The sequence below is a fragment of the Podarcis cretensis genome, assembly GCF_951804945.1.
Source record: "Podarcis cretensis genome assembly, chromosome: 10".
NCBI classification, from domain to species: domain Eukaryota; kingdom Metazoa; phylum Chordata; class Lepidosauria; order Squamata; family Lacertidae; genus Podarcis; species Podarcis cretensis.
The window spans coordinates 6087133-6100939 of record NC_137179.1 but is presented as its reverse complement, the minus strand read 5'-3'; the positions used below and the strand labels follow the sequence as shown (position 1 = coordinate 6100939).

Genomic DNA, 13807 nt, shown 5'->3' with positions numbered 1-13807 from the left:
GATGAGGGTTCAAATCCCCACTTGGCCATTAAGCTCACTGAGTGGCCTTGGGTCCGACACTGCCTCCCAGCCTGACCAACCTCACAGGGTCGTCGTGAGGAATAAAGGACCTCGGCATGCTACCTTTACCTCCTTAGATGAAAAATGGTTGAGAGCGCTGGGTATGTTTAGCCTAGAGAAGAGGGAGATACCCATCTTCAGATATCTCAATGGAGCAAGCTCGTTTTCTCCTGCTCCAGAGGGGAAGACTCGAACCCATGGCTTCAGGTTACAAGAAAGGAGATTCCGACTCAACATCAGGAAGAACTTTCTGGCGGTAAGTGCTGTTTGACAGTGGAACGGACTCCCTCGGAAGATGGCAGACGCTCCTTCCTTGGAGGTTTTTAAGCAGAGGTTGGACGGCCCTCTGTCATGGATGCTTTAGTTGAGATTCTTTATGTTGCAAGGGGTTGGAATAGATGACCCACAGGGTCCCTTCCAACTCTACAATAATTCTATGAAATTTAATAGGAAGTAAAGAAATATGTTGGGACGCGGATGGCGCTGTGGGTTAAACCACAGAGCCTAGGGCTTGCCGATCAGAAGGTTGGCGGTTCGAATCCCTGCGACGGGGTGAGCTCCCGTTGCTCGGTCCCTGCTCCTGCCAACCTAGCAGTTCGAAAGCACGTCAAAGTGCAAGTAGATAAATAGGTACTGCTCCAGCGGGAAGGTAAACGGCGTTTCCGTGCACTGCTCTGCTTCGCCAGAAGCGGCTTAGTCATGCTGGCCACATGACCCGGAAGCTGTATGCCGGCTCCCTCGGCCAATAAAGCGAGATGAGCGCCGCAACTCCAGAGTCAGCCACGACTGGACCTAATGGTCAGGGGTCCCTTTACCCTTAAAGAAATATGTATATTATTGGGGGCTAGGCCCTTATGGTATTTTTAACAAAGATCTATGGGTATAAATCTAATAAATAATAATACAGTCGTACCTTGGTTGTCGAACAGCCTGGAACTCAGACGTTTTGGCTCCCGAACGATGCAAACCCGGAAGTGATTGTTCCAGTTTGCAAACATTCTTTTGGAACCTGAACGTCCGGTGGGGCTTCCGCAGCTTCTGATTGGCTGGAGGAGCTTCCTGCAGCCAATAAGAAGCCGCGATTTGGTTTCCAAACATTTTGGAAGTCGAACAGGCTTCCAGAATAGATTCCGTTCGACTTCCAAGGTACGACTGTAACAGCAATAATATAGTAGATTAGCATCCGCTGGTATCTCTTGATATTATCCGACGGCTTCAGATAACAAGGAACTTCGGTTAGGGAGCACGTGCTTGCCACAGAGTTATCTGATTTCGCAGAAAATCAGTTTCAAGAAACCTTCCTAGCAGCAGTTAAGTAGATGACACAAAACAGTAAGGAACTGGCGAGGTCTTCTACTGTTGTGGGGAAAAACACAAAGAGCCTCGTGCCAGAACCTGTTTCAGACAATGTCAAAGAAATGGGGTCCATCAATCAATATTGTCTACGTCACATATTGAGGCACAATATCCCCAACCTTCGGCCCTCCAGATTTTTTGGACTACAATTCCCATCATCCCCGACCACTGGCCCTGCTAGCTAGGGATCATGGGAGTTGTAGGCCAAAACATCTGGAGGGCCGCAGGTTGGGGGTGCCTGGTCTACATTAACTGGTAAGATCGCTCCAGGATTTCAAACAGGGCTGCCCCACCCCCCAGCCCTACCTGGAAACTCCGGGAATTGAATCCGGAAAGTTCTGCATGCAAACAGATGTTCTGCCCCGAGCCATGGCCCTTCCCCAATTGGTGGCCTCAGAGTTCCTCAGTGCCCATAGCTCGAAGCATGTGCTTGCCTTGCAGAGGGTTCCCAGCTTCAGTTGCTGACATCTCCCAGTAGGGTGGGAAGAAGACTTCTGCTGGAAACTCTCGAGAGCCACCAGCAGTCAGGGTAGACCATGTTAGGATTCTTGCTCCGTGTTTGCTGTCATGGGATTGTTGTCTATCACATGACGGTGTATGTTTTCATTCCACAGTGTGGGAAGTGATGGAGACAGGATGTTTGTGATACTGTGTTCCGGAATGTAGGACGATCGTCCTTTGTTTCTTTGATGAGAAAGAGGAAGGAGCTAAGTCAGAATGCTCCACGTGTATTATATGTAAATAAAGTTGTTGTTGTTTAGTCGTTTAGTCGTGTCCAACTCTTCGTGACCCCCTGGACCAGAGCATGCCAGGCACTCCTGTCTTCCACTGCCTCCCGCAGTTTGGTCAGACTCATGTTTGTAGCTTCGAGAACACTGTCCAACCATCTCGTCCTCTGCCGTCCCCTTCTCCTTGCGCCCTCCATCTTTCCCAACATCAGGGTCTTTTCCAGGGAGTCTTCTCTTCTCATGAGGTGGCCAAAGTCTTGGAGCCTCAGCTTCAGGATCTGTCCTTCCAGTGAGCACTCAGGGCTGATTTCCTTAGGAATGGATAGGTTTGATCTTCTTGCAGTCCATGGGACTTCTTGCAGTCAAAAGCATCAATTCTTCAGCGATCAGCCTTCTTTATGGTCCAGCTCTCACTTCCATACATTACTACTCGGAAAACCATAGCTTTAACTATATGGACCTTTGTTGGCAAGGTGATGTCTATGATTTTTAAGATGCTGTCTAGGTTTGGCATTGCTTCTCTCCCAAGAAGCAGGCATCTTTTAATTTCGTGGCTGCTGTCACCATGTGCAGTGATCATGGAGCCCCAAAAAAGTAAAATCTCTCACTGCCTCCATTTCTTCCCCTTCTGTTTGCCAGGAGGTGATGGGCCCAGTGGCGATGTAGATTAGCCCAAATGCTGAGCTACTGAGTTCTGTTACGCCAAATGCAAATACTCTGCAAGATTCTCTGCAAAATAATCTGGTGTGATGTTTGGGCTGAAGAAAGCTTTTGAAGCTCCCAAACGATCGACCAGGAGGGAGGGAACATGCCAGTCGGGCATGTGTCTCTGCCAGGGTCCTACACAAGAGTAGGACGATCCTAACAGACCACTGTTTGAAATTAGCCAGGTGCCAGACACATTTTGCACCTGGCTATCAGCCACCTGTGACCAAGTAAAGATGTCTGGGTACCAGGATTGTGCCCAACATCTCCTCCATCTGGAGATCATTGGATCTGGGCTGTTTTCACATACTAGCAACGCATCCTGTAGAGTTTTACCAATTATATTTCACCTTATGGTGCTGGAGGAGACTCTTGAGAGTCCCATGGACTGCAAGAAGATCAAACCTCTCCATTCTGAAGGAAATCAGCCCTGAGTGCTCACTGGAAGGACAGATCCTGAAGCTGAGGCTCCAATACTTTGGCCACCTCCTGAGAAGAGAAGACTCCCTGGAAAAGACCCTGATGTTGGGAAAGATGGAGGGCACAAGGAGAAGGGGGCGACAGAGGACGAGATGGTTGGACAGTGTTCTCGAAGCTACAAACATGAGTCTGACCAAACTGCGGGAGGCAGTGGAAGACAGGAGTGCCTGGCGTGCTCTGGTCCAGGGGGTCATGAAGAGGCGGACACGACTAAACGACTAAACAACAAGAACAATTAACCTATCTACACACACACACACACACACACACATATACAAAAAACAGACAAAAAGGCCATCTCCCCTCAAAAACCAGGCTTCACCCACCAACCCAGCAACAATAAAATAAATTCATTAAAAAAAAAGAATTAAGTTACCAACAGTGAAAGATTGGCAAAAAAAATTTTTTTTTTTAAATGATTGAATTAGCAAAAATGACGGCAACAATAAGAATGCAATCTAATCAAAATCTCAAACAGGAATGGAAAGGTGTAGAAGAACACATGACCAAAAGATGCTCCAACAAGCATTTATTGATACGTATAGACTGATTTCACAAAGTTAAGTTAAGCTAAGCAGATATATAAGATTGAATGTTTAATTATTAAGATACAAAATTACAATCTCAATAATAAAGTTACGAAATAATAACAAGGAAGTCACGCATGGGTCGAGGGAAGACGAAGGGCAAGGAATAAGAAATGCATAAACGTTGGTACATAATGAAATGTGAAAATGTGAATTTAAAAATATAATGTATATGTATCAATGTGTAAAGAGTTCATATATGTATTGCAACATTAAGTGCAAAAATTAAATAATAATAATAATAATAATAATAATAATAATAATAATAATAATAGAATTAAGAAGCAGGGGATTATGGAATGTGTCGTGTTGGGGACTCGCATTGTGCCAATGTCTTCGAAATCGTATCTGGAGCACAAAAGTATTGTGGATTTCGGGTTTCAACAACAGCATCTTAAGCCACAGGTCCTTCAGGCAGGGAGCTAGTTGCAGTCCACACATTTCAGTGGAATTTTAAAGCAGGAATGTAAAAGAAGTAACCAAGGGAGCTATAGTGATGTCTCAATGTGAAAAAAACCAACCAAAAACCCAAGGGGCACCTCCATTCCGTTTTACATCTCCCAGGACCACAACTTCACCAGCCATGTTATTACACCCACAAACACACTGCGCTTATAATGATTCCACAAATTAATTTCCATCGCCTGATGCCAATTAGAACTGTTGCTTACAGGCCGCGCTCCGCCCATTAGGAAGGAAACAACAAACAGAAGAACTTCGCTCGCTGCCCTGTCCATCCTCTGAAGGGCACCAAATGGGGCCACAAAGTCTTAATTAATCCAGAATGAGGCAGCTAGACTGGTGATTGGGAGCAGCTGCCGAGACCACATAACACTGGTCCTGAAAGATCTGCATTGGCTCCCAGTACGTCTCCAAGCACAATTCAAAGTTTTGGTGCTGACCTTGAAAGCCCTAAACGGCCTCGGTCCAGTATATCTGAAGGAGCATATCCACACCCATCGTTCAGGCCGGACACTGAGGTCCAGCTCCAAGGGCCTTCTGGTTCCCTCCCTGCGAGAAGTGAGGTTACAGGGAACCAGGCAGAGGGCCTTCTCGGTGGTGGCGCCCGCCCTGTGGAACGCCCTCCCACCAGATGTCAAAGAGAACAACAACTACCAGACTTTTAGAAGACATCTGAAGACAGCCCTGTTTAGGGAAGCTTTTAATGTCTGATGCATTACAGTGGTACCTCGGGTTACATACACTTCAGGTTACAGATGCTTCAGGTTACAGACTCCGCTAACCCAGAAATATTACCTCAGGTTAAGAACTTTGCTTCAGGATGAGAACAGAAATCGTGCTCCGGCAGAGCAGCGGCAGCGGGAGGCCCCATTAGCTAAAGTGGTGCTTCAGGTTAAGAACAGTTTCAGATTAAGAACAGCCCTCCAGAACGAATTAAGTTCTTAACCTGAGGTACCACTATACTGTATTTTAATATTTTGTTGGAAGCCTCCCAGAGTGGCTGGGGAAGCCCAGCCAGATGGGTGGGGTATAAATAAATTATTAATTATTATTATTATTATTATTAAAGCAGATTTACACTGACAGTGTTTGAAATGTGGAAGAGATGGGTGACAGTACTCATGCCGGCATATTCCCATGGGAGCTCCACGATTCGCCGCTCCGATTTTTTTATAATCAACACAAAAAATTGCAGAGAATGTGTGATGATGATAATGAATATTCCAGTGACCAAACAAGACCATGGCGATTCTGGAATCAAAATTCATCACTCCTCAGAACACAAAAGGATCCTCTGGATCAGGTCAGTGGCCCATTTGGTCCAATACAGTGGTGCCTCGCAAGACGAAATTAATTCGTTCCGCAAATTTTTTCGTCTTGTGATTTTTTCGTCTTGCAAAGCACGGACTTTGGAAGCTTCAAAAATCACCAAAGTCTTCAAAAAAGTCTTCTCAAAAAAGGCTGCCACACCGCGTGCTATGAGTTGCTCCTCGAAGTGAATGCACGGTTTTAAGAAAAAGGAAACAAACTTGCAAGACAAAGGAAACAAACTTGCAAGACGTTTTCGGCTTGTGAAGCAAGCCCATAGGGAAATCCGTCTTGCGAAGCAACTCAAAAAACGAAAAACTCTTTCATTTTGCGAGTTTTTCGTCTTACGAGGCATTCGTCTTGCGAGGCACCACTGTACAGACGAAATTAATCCGTTCCGTGAGGCTCTTCGTATAGCGGTTTTTTTTTCTTGCGAAGCAAGCCCATTGACAGCTTAGCGGATTAGCGGCTTTTAGCGATCAGCTGTTAAGCGGCTTATCAGCGGATCAGCTGATAAGCGGCTTAGCGGCTTAGGAAAAGGGGGGGGAGGGAAAAAAACCCGCAGGAACTCGCAAGACATTTTCGTCTTGCAAAGCAAGCCCATAGGGAAATCCGTCTTGCGAAGCAACTCAAAAAACGAAAAACTCTTTTGTTTTGCAAGTTTTTCGTCTTACGAGGCATTCGTCTTGCGAGGTACCACTGTATCATGTTCTCACAGTGGTCAGGATTCAAGCACAAGGGTCTACTCTCCTCCTGTGGTTTCCAGTAACGGGTCACTGTATGAAATTTCCAGTGCCCACTCCATTCAGACCCGTTGATAATGAGAAAATCACCCACACCTCCTCTCTAGAAGTAACTTTGAATAAACTGATTAGATCCTTGTTAAACGACCCCTTCCGAGAATAACTTTTGTAGACTTTATATTTTTGATAGGATTTTCAATATACGGTGGTACCTGGGTTCTCAAACGAATCAGCTCACGAACATCGCAAACCCGGAAGTGTTCCGGTTTGGGAACGTTTTTCGGAAGCCGAACATCCGACGCAACTTCTGCTTGAGCGCAGGACGATCCTGCAGCCAATCGGAAGCGGCGCCTTGGTTTTCGAATGCTTTTGGGAGTCAATTGGATTAAGTTTGAGAACCAAGGTTCAGTCAAACCTCGGTTTTCGGACGTAATCCGTTCCGGAAGACCCCTCGACTTCCGAAATGTTCGACAACCGAGGGTTGCAAAGTCAATGGAGGATAAAGGAAAAAACTCCCCGGAAGGCGTTTGGCTTCCGAAAATCGTTCAAAAACTGAAGCAGTTACTTCTGGGTTTTCGGTACCGGGAGCCAAAACATTCCAAAATAGAGGTGTCTGGGAGCAAAATTTTGACTGCACCTTTTTGATAAATTCCTTTGTCTCACCTGTTTCTGCACTCACCTACTCTGTTCACCAGTAAAATTTCCTGTTGCTATTTTTCATCAATGCAATTAGATAGAAAATGATTTTTAGGTGGTACGTATTTGGAAGAGAGACCAGAGTGCTGTTACGTTAACTGTGGTTAAATAGCGTGCTGTTTTACATCAATGGTATCTAACACCATGGAAACTTTCAAAAATGTATAAAAATGTGTCAAGTAATTGTTGGAAATGCGGAGACTCAGGAACTTTCTACCATATGTGGTGGATATGTAGGAAAATACAGGTATTCTGGGAGAGTAGCCATGCAGAACTGCAAAAAATGCTAAAGATCTCTTTCAATAAAAAAACAGAGGCCGACCTCCCGGGAATAACAGATTTGGATATTCCACAAAAGGGGAAGGGTATCTTTTTATATGCGACGGCGGCAGCAAGAGTTTTGATCGCAGCAAAATGGAAGAGTAATGAAATTCCTTCTATACAAGATTGGATTCAAAAGCTGACAGAATATGCCGAATTAAATGGTCTATCAGAAAAAATAAAGAATAAATCGAAACACGAATTTGCTTCAAAATGGGAGGTTTTTAAAGAATATCTGAAAAATAAATATAGTAGTTTAAATTCTGTTGCAGCATTCGAGGAACTTCAGTAATCGTTGCAAGGTAGATCTAAGAAATTAGATTTATTAAGAATAAGTTTAATTATGATAAAAGTGTGTATTGGCAATAAGTAATATGAAATTGAAATATGGAATAGACGGGAGGTTGGGTCTTTAGAGTTAAGACCAATATATATTTTATTGTTTGCTAAGAAAATTATGTGTCTATGGTTATTCTTGTGTGTAATTTGGTGTTTGTTTTTTTCTTTTTTCTTGTTGTATCAATAAAAATCTTTAAAAATAAATAAATAAGTAACGTGCTGTTTTAAAGGGCTGTGTTTTCTAAAAGAATTAAATGGGATGGGAGGGAAGAGGAAAAGAATGCAAGAGGGGTGGACCTCACCGAAAAGCGCCCGTTTTCCCACGAGCAGACGCTACCCTGTTAAACTGGCAGGTCAAGTTTTTCTGCTGTGCTCCAACGGGCTGAACTTCACTGCATGTAATGCTTTGAAGGAAAATGTAATGAAAATGATATATAGATGGTACATGACCCCAGTTAAACTTGCCAAAATATACCATTTGTCTGATAACAAATGTTGGAAATGTAAAGAAAATGATGGAACATTCTTTCACCTCTGGTGGACTTGCCCGAGAGTGAAGGCCTTTTGGGAAATGATATATAATGAGTTGAAAAAGGTATTTAAGTATACCTTTATTAAGAAACCAGAGGCCTTCCTTTTGGGTATTGTCGACCAGAAGGTGTTAAAGAAGGACCGAACATTTTTTATGTATGCAACAACGGCAGCAAGGATACTCATCGCTAAGCACTGGAAAACTCAAGATCTACCCACACTCGAAGAGTGGCAGATGCAACTGATAGACTATATGGAACTAGCCGAGATGACCGGCAGAATCCGAGACCTGGGAGAAGAGAAGGTTGAAGAAGATTGGAAGAAATTTAAGACTTACTTAAAAAAGCATTGTAATTTGGTTGAATGTTAAGATGGAGGCTAGATCATAAATAATTGGCCACCACTAAATTAGATGCAATTAGGATGATAAGTGAGATTGAGGGAAAATCTTAAACCTTTGGGAGAACCATTAGATTATATTCTAAATGAATGGGACATAAGAATTTAAACAGGATGATAAATTGCGGGCAAGAATTGACAAAGATGCAAGTGGGAGCGGAAGACGTGAGGGAGTCCAAAGAAGTTCAGAAATTATGTTATGATATATGTTATATTGTTTATTATATTTGCATTTATGTTTAAAAATCTTAATAAAAATTGATTTAAAAAAAAAAGTTTTTCTGCTGTGCTAAGCATCACACGAAGGGACGCAGGTGGCGCTGTGGGTTAAAGCCTCAGCGCCTAGGACTTGCCGATAGAAAGGTCGGCGGTTCGAATCCCTGCAGCGGGGTGCGCTCCCGCTGCTCGGTCCCAGCGCCTGCCAACCTAGCAGTTCGAAAGCACCTCCGGGTGCAAGTAGATAAATAGGGACCGCTTACCAGCGGGAAGGTAAACGGCGTTTCCGTGTGCGGCTCTGGCTCGCCAGAGCAGCGATGTCACGCTGGCCACGTGACCCGGAAGTGTCTCCGGACAGCGCTGGCCCCTGGCCTCTTAAGTGAGATGGGCGCACAACCCCAGAGTCTGTCAAGACTGGCCCATACGGGCAGGGGTACCTTTACCTTTACCTTTAAGCATCACACAGGGCATGGCTCAAGGACCTCACACTCGGATGCTGCAAATACCAGGAAGGTCGCCCTGTGCAGACTCAAGGTTGCAGCAAACTTGCTCTGCAATCTCCCTAAGTTAAGTTGTATTCATTCAACTTGCTTTTATTATTGCTTGGTAGCCGCCCTGAGCCTGGCCTTGGCTGGGAAGGGTGGGGTATAAATTATTATTATTATTATTATTATTATTATTATTATTATTATTATTAAATGCTGCACAGAAAGGGGAGAAAGCAAGCATTCCTGGAACTTTTCAGCAGCCTGATACAGAAATCTAACAGCTGGTAGTTTTTCGGACATGGAGATAAATGAGGCCGGCCTGGAATCCTCTTTTTTATTATTTTTCTGTGCAAAACAAGCCACAAATCATAGCTAAGACTAAGCAGGTGTCACGCTAAACCATGGTTAACTGGAATCGGAAGTGAAATTTTCCAATCTTCTCCTGAGCGTGCCAGAGGAGGAAAGAGAATATAGGTTCTGGAGGAGGCGAGGATCATTACTGTCACAATAAACCATGGTTTTACACGACGTCCAAAGGACTCCAAACTGCTCGCGGTTGACACAAAAATCAGCAGTCGAGTATGTATCATCTTGAAAGTTCTAGGTTTTGGAAACTTCCTTGCAACTTCTTTGTAGCACTTTTCCTGTCTCTAACACACCTGCCCGAAGAAACTGGATCAACCATTTTCTATTGCATTTTAGTAAATTGACCTTCTTCCCCCTCCCACAATTTTTCTGTGCAAGTAATACTTTGAAGCTATGTAAAAGAACATTTGAGTTTTCCTTTCACGAAATTCAATTACTGTTGCAAAAGTCAACTTAGCGCACACCACCTGAATCTAACAAAGCATACAATTTATTTGCAACATTGCTAATAATGCAAGGAGCCTTTTATGGGCTTGAAAACCACACCCCATTTTCAATTTCTAACGACTCAGCACAAATAATCAGCTCGGTTATCGGTTAAAAGAGAAAAATAAGGCTAACAAGTTTCAAGGTTTGTTCATTTCTTTTTTCCCCTCCTAAAATGTTCTGAGCCGGAATTCCAACCCCATGAAGAATGCTCAGAGCAATGTATACGGTAACAAAAATGTTAAAATGGAATGTAATCTTTAAAATAGCTATAAAACACTAAAATAGACCAGGGTAGGGAAAATAAACAATAGAGAGAGCCCTGCTGTTTCCATAGCCAGAGGTTTAGCAGTCACCAGCAGAGACTCAGAAGGCTGTGATCCCATGCATATTTACCTAGGAGTAAGCCCCATTGGAAATAAGATCGCCGGATGAAATATCAACAACCTCAGATATGCAGATGACACAACATTGATGTTAGAAAATGAGGAGGAATTAAAGAACCTTTTAATGAGGGTGAAAGAGGAGAGCGCAAAATATGGTCTGAAGCTCAACATCAAAAAAACGAAGATCACGGCCACTGGGCCCATCACCTCCTGGCAAATAGAAGGGGAAGAAATGGAGGCAGTGAGAGATTTTACTTTCTTGGGCTCCATGATCACTGCAGATGGTAACAGCAGTCACAAAATTAAAAGACGCCTGCTTCTTGGGAGAAAAGCAATGACAAACCTAGACAGCATCTTAAAAAGCAGAGACATCACCTTGCCAACAAAGGTCTGTATAGTTAAAGCCATGGTTTTTCCAGTAGTGATGTATGGAAGTGAGAGCTGGACCATAAAGAAGGCTGTTCGCCGAAGAATGGATGCTTTTGAATTCTGGTGCTGGAGGAGACTCTTGAGAGTCCCATGGACTGCAAGAAGATCAAATGTATCCATTCTTAAGGAAATCAGCTCACTGGAAGGACAGATCCTGAAGCTGAGGCTCCAAGACTTTGGCCACCTCATGAGAAAGAGAAGACTCCCTGGAAGAGACCCTGATGTTGGGAAAGATGGAGGGCACAAGGAGAAGGGGATGACAGAGGACGAGATGGTTGGACAGTGTTCTCGAATCTACCAACATGAGTTTGACCAAACTGCGGGAGGCAGTGGAAGACAGGAGTGACTGGAGTGCTCTGGTCAAGGGGGTCACGAAGAGTCAGACACGACTAAATGACTAAACAACAACAAGCCCCATTGAACTCAACAGGACTTACTTGCTAGTAGACAACATGCATAACATTCCACTGTAAGAACGTCTTTTCTGAGTTTTATTGTATTTCTCAAGCACAGAAACAATGTACAGTGGTACCGTGGTTCTCAAACTTAATCCATTCCAGAAATCCATTCCAAAACCAAAGCGTTCCAAAACCAGTGCACGCTTTCCCATAGAAAGTCATGCAAAACGGATTAATCTGTTCCAGACTTTTAAAAACAACTCCTAAAACAGCAATGTAACATGACTTTTACTATCTAACTAGATAGTAAAAAACTATCTTGGTTCAAAACCAAGGCGTGGCTTCTGATTGGTGATCCCCCCCCCTTTAAAATATAATGAAATGAAATGAATTAATAGTAATAAAAATAGTAAGCTCAATTTTTTTAAAAAATAGCACCTAGATTAGGGGTCAGCAAACGTTTTCAGCAGGGGGCCGGTCCACTGTCCCTCAGACCTTGTGGGAGGCCAGACTATATTTTTTTTGGGGGGGGGGGGAGAACGAATTTCTATGCCCCACAAATAACCCAGAGATGCATTTTAAATAAAAGGACACATTCTACTCATGTAAAAACACACTGATTCCTGGACCATCCGAGGGCCAGATTTAGAAGGCAATTGGGCCGGATCCGGCCCCCAGGCCTTAGTTTGCCTACTCATGACCTAGATATTCGGCTTTGGCGACCGTAGGCTAGGTTTAAAATGCCATTTAGCTTCCATATCCGAGTTTCTAATACCGGGCTACTAAAACACAATACTGAAAGTGAAAATACAATATTTTAAAATAGTTTGAAACAAGAAGCGAGCCTTCAGCGCTTGCAGAAAGCTGGCTGATGAAGGTGCCAAACGACCTCTGTTGGAAAGGAATTCCACAACTCAGGAGCTACCACAGAGAAGACACTGTCTTGTTCCACCGTCCGATCCCAAGCTTCTGAGTTCGGTGGAAGAAGCAAAAGTTCCTCCCGCTGCCAATCTTAGCACCCGAAAATGTCTGTTTAATCATCACTGCAGCAAACACTGATTTACAAAGTTACAGTTCAGATCGCCCTTGATCTTTACTAGATTTTTGTCCTGAAATTAAACACTTATCACAAAGGCCATTGGTATTTCCGTTTCTCCTTTCCTTAAGAAAACAAACTAAAAGCTGTCGTTTTGCAGTCTGCAAAGAACAGCTTGTTCTCTTACAGATAAGTTTTCTTTAAAAGTGGGGGGGGGGGGAGGTTGAAGGAGCAGCGAAGAGAAGCACCGAAAAACTCACTAGCTCATGCATCTAAAAAACAAGCAAAGAACTTCACATAAAGCTTTCTAATGGCAATTTTTGCTCTTTGAGTAGCCATCTGCCATAGACGCTTTGGCTGCAGATTTCTGCATTGCGAATACCAGCAGAACTCCCTTCTGCAGTCCAAATGCATTGGATCACTTTGAATGGCCCTCCCAACACGCGCAGCAGGATCGTAATCCCGAGGATTAGGGCTCTGATCCTGCACACACGACCCTGGGAGCAAGCACTTATTTCCAAGCACAATGCACAAGGCAAGCTTCAGATTTAAAAATTCACGGACGCTCAAAGTCATATCTCCTGCTGAACCAGCACGGCGGAACGCCTTGAGTGTCAGAATAGAACCTGAGAGACCTGGGTTCGAATGCCCACTCGCTGGGCAACTTTGGGCCAGCCACTGCCCCTCAGCCTACCTCGCAGAGTTGTTGTGGCATTAAATGGGGAGGGGGAGAAATTGGGCCGCTTTGGGCTCCTGGGAGAAAAAGGTGGGATATAAATGCAATATGTGAATTGATAAAATGCAGGCAGGAGAAGGAAGCAAGTCCCAGCAAATTGCACTGGGTTTACTCGTAGGTAAAGACCCAAAGCAAAGCAACCCAGGGGTGTGACTGGAATGACTTGTTCTGTGACAAGAAGCGTGTCCTCGCACACTCAGGTGACAGTATCAGTCACTGCAGTCCTAAGCGCACTTCCTAGGGAAGAAGGCCCATTGGATAGAGTGAGGGCCTTACGTCAGAGTAAATATTCACGGGATCGCGGTTTAACGCCAGTAGGGGCATTTGGAGAAAAATCTCAGATTTTGCAAAAGTGCCCTAAGGCAGCCGCCCCTCTCTCTTGCAGGCTTTACCTGGGAGTAAAGCACGTGGCTCAGTAGGGCTTACTTCACAAGGAGGAAATCAGGTTGTTGAAAGCTTCCTGCCGGTCAACAAAAACGTGTGGCGCAACCAGGGAAATCCGGATTCAGAGATCCGGATCCTTTAGAAGGCCCCACACTGCCAGCTCCGGA

The 13807-nt window shown here is 44.3% G+C and overlaps 1 protein-coding gene and 1 long non-coding RNA gene across 5 annotated transcripts in view; one reads left to right on the top strand and one right to left on the bottom strand.

The window, feature by feature from the left end:
- The window catches only part of LOC307225326, a 325653-nt gene that overhangs the window by 288860 nt on the left and 22986 nt on the right, over positions 1 to 13807 (top strand). The gene's annotated exons all lie outside the window — the stretch shown is intronic.
- The window catches only part of TASOR2 (transcription activation suppressor family member 2), a 67406-nt gene that overhangs the window by 52323 nt on the left and 1276 nt on the right, over positions 1 to 13807 (bottom strand). The gene's annotated exons all lie outside the window — the stretch shown is intronic.